Source organism: Arachis hypogaea, chromosome 15, assembly GCF_003086295.3.
Source record: "Arachis hypogaea cultivar Tifrunner chromosome 15, arahy.Tifrunner.gnm2.J5K5, whole genome shotgun sequence".
Taxonomy (NCBI): domain Eukaryota; kingdom Viridiplantae; phylum Streptophyta; class Magnoliopsida; order Fabales; family Fabaceae; genus Arachis; species Arachis hypogaea.
Genome location: NC_092050.1, coordinates 65,273,080 through 65,276,466, shown reverse-complemented (window position 1 = coordinate 65,276,466; position 3,387 = coordinate 65,273,080). Strand labels below are relative to the sequence as shown.

At 43.1% G+C, this 3,387-nt stretch overlaps 1 non-coding gene across 1 annotated transcript; it reads right to left on the bottom strand.

Annotated features, from left to right (window-relative positions):
- Nucleotides 1-637: 637 nt before the first annotated feature.
- On the bottom strand, nucleotides 638-744 carry LOC112753467 (small nucleolar RNA R71). Its single transcript, XR_003177854.1, has one exon. It is a non-coding gene; the product is annotated as a small nucleolar RNA R71 (small nucleolar RNA).
- Between the last annotated feature and the right edge of the window lie 2,643 nt (nucleotides 745-3,387).

Genomic DNA, 3,387 nt, shown 5'->3' with positions numbered 1-3,387 from the left:
CAGAGAATACTATCTGCATCTATCTTTCTTGCTTGGCCTTATTGGTTGTATGACAGGTAGAAGAAGTGGGGCTTCAACTTCTTTCGATTCTGAACCTGAGAGGACTTTCCTTAGATTAAGGAAGGAAGCAAGAGGAAAGAGAGTTGTTGGTGCTGAGGAAGAGGAAGAGTACTTTGAACCAGACATGGATGAGAATATGGAAAACCATCATGAAGAAGAGGCTCACAACCATGGCAGAGAAGGCCCAGTGCATCATGCTGGGCAAGAGAGAAGAGTTCTGGGATCTTACATCAATCTAAACCCAAGAAACTGTGGAAGTAGCATCCAAAAGCCAACCATACATGCCAACAACTTTGAACTAAAGCCACAGCTCATCACCCTTGTTCAGAACAACTGTTCATTCGGAGGGAGCATTCAAGAAGACCCCAATCAATATCTAACCACATTCCTGAGGATATGTGATACTGTGAAGTATAATGGTGTTCATCCTGATACCTACAGACTGCTTTTGTTTCCCTTCTCACTCAAGGACAAAGCATCTAAATGGCTGGAATCCTTCCCAAAGGAGAGTTTAACAGCCTGAGAAGATGTGGTGAATAAATTCTTGGCAAGATTCTATCCTCCTCAAAGAATCAACAGGTTGAGAGCTGAGGTACAAACATTCAGGCAGCAAGATGGTGAGACTCTATATGAAGCATGGGAGATGTTTAAGGACTTGACAAGAAGGTGCCCGCCAGATATGTTCAATAAATGGATGCAGTTACACATTTTCTATGAAGGTCTTTCCTATGAATCAAAGAAGGCAGTAGACCACTCATCCGGGGGATCTCTGAACAAGAAGAAGACCATTGAAGAAGCCATAGATGTCATTGAAACTGTAGCTGAGAATGACTACTTCTATGCTTTTGAAAGAGGCAACAATAGAAGAGTGATGGAGCTGAACAACACGGATGCACTGCTGGCCCAGAATAAGCTGATTACCAAGCAGCTGGCTAACCTTACCAAGAAGATGGAGAGAAATCAAGTAGCAGTAATCACCACCTCAACAGTAGCTCAAGAAGGAGTGAATGAAGAAGCAGAGGGTGATCAGGAACAAGCCAACTACATTGGAAATCCACCTAGGCAGAACCATGACCCATTCTCCAAAACCTATAATCCTGGTTGGAGGAACCACCCAAACTTTGGGTGGGGAAACCAACAAGATCAAGGCCAAGATCAGAGATGTCACAACCCCAACAACAATGCAGCTCACCAACATTCCACAGAGAGATCATATCAGCACCCACCTAACAACATACCTCAACATCCATACCAAAGCCAAAATGGCCCTTCTCATCCCTCCAATCTTAACTCACCATCATCGGAAGAAAGACTATCAAGGATTGAGACTCTACTTGAAGGCATATGTAAGGAAATCCAAGATAGTAAGGTGTTCCGAGAGGAAGTACGATCCAACATGCAGAATCAAGATGCTGCCATCAAGAAACTTGAGACACAAATTGGCTACCTATTTCAGCACGCTCCCGGCCATGACCTTTGCAGTAACATTGAACCAAACTCAAGGGAGGAGTGTCATGCTATCACCCTCAGAAGTGGAAAGGATTTGAAGGAGGCTTCCAAGCAACCACAAGAGAAAGATTCAATTGGAAGGAAGGAGGAACAAGATGAAGTTAAAGTCCCCACCTCCAATTCACATCAAAAGGGAGAAGAGTTGAAGCCATATGTTCCAAAAGCCCCATATCCTCAACAATGGAGGAAGAAGGGGGATGACAGCTAGTTCTCCAGATTTTTAGAAATCTTCAAGAAACTACAGATTAACATACCCTTTGCTGAAGTAATAGAGCAAATGCCGCTCTATGCCAAGTTCTTAAAGGAGTTGATGACCAAGAAGAGAAGCTGGAAGAACAACGATACTGTGATACTAACCGAAGAATGTAGTGCCATCATTCAGCATAAATTGCCCCAGAAATTGAAGGATCCTGGGAGCTTCCAGATTCCTTGTATTATAGGAGAAATAACAGTGGAAAAGGCTCTATGTGATTTAGGAGCCAGCATAAATCTGATGTCTGTAGCTATGATGAGAAAAATAAAGATTGAGGAGGCCAAACCAACAAAAATGGCCTTACAATTGGCAGACCGATCATTCAAGTTTTCTCACGGCATAGTGGAAGACTTGCTAGTAAAGGTAGGAGACTTTATCTTCCCAGCAGACTTTGTAGTGTTGGACATGAAGGAAGGTGCTAAGGCTTCTATCATATTAGGGAGACCATTCTTAGCTACTGCCGGAGCTATCATCGATGTCCAAAAGGGTGAACTTACCCTTAGACTACACAATGAAACAATGATGATCAATGTGTTCAAGACCATGAACTACCCACAAGAACCATTGGGAGAATGTATGAGGTTGGATTCACTGGACGATGCAGTACAGGAGATTTTTGAAGAAGAAGAACTTGAAGGGTTAACAGAGGAGGAATCAACGTCTAGCAAAGAGGCTGCAACAGCAGAGATTCATATACAGGGTGCACCAAAGGAAGAGAATGAAAAGATAGAAGCACCCAAACTTGAACTCAAAGCTCTGCCACCCACTCTCAAATATGCATACTTAGGAGAGAGTGAAAGTTACCCAGTGATTATAAATTCATCCCTCAGCCGAGATCAAGAGGATGAATTACTCCAAGTATTGCAAAAGCATAAGGATGCCATTGGATGGACCCTCGCTGATCTGAAAGGAATCGGTTCGGCCATATGCATGCATAAGATACTGTTGGAAGATGATGCCAAACCATCCATTCAATACCAAAGGAGGCTGAATCCAGTCATGAAGGAAGTGGTACAGAAGGAAGTTATGAAGTTATGGCAGGGAGGGGTAATCTACCCGATCTCTGACAGCCCATGGGTCAGCCCCGTGCAAGTTGTCCCAAAAAAAGGAGGAATCACTGTAGTCCCCAGTGAGAAGAACGAACTAATCCCTACAAGGACCGTCACAGGATGGCAGATGTGCATAGACTACAGAAAACTCAATGAAGCTACAAGAAAAGATCATTTCCCCCTTTCTTTCATGGATCAGATGCTGGAAAGACTTGCAGGACACGCATATTACTGTTTTCTCGATGGTTATTCAGGATATAACCAAATAGTGGTTGATCCAAGAGACCAAGAGAAAATCTCATTCACTTGCCTATATGGAGTGTTTGCCTACAGGCGCATGCCATTTGGGCTATGTAATGCACCTGCAACTTTCCAACGCTGCATGCTCTCTATTTTCTCAGATATGATAGAAAAATTCTTTGAAGTCTTTATGGATGACTTTTCGGTATTCGGAGATTCCTTCACTAATTGCCTAAATCACTTGGCCCTGGTATTAAAAAGATGTCAAGAGACTAA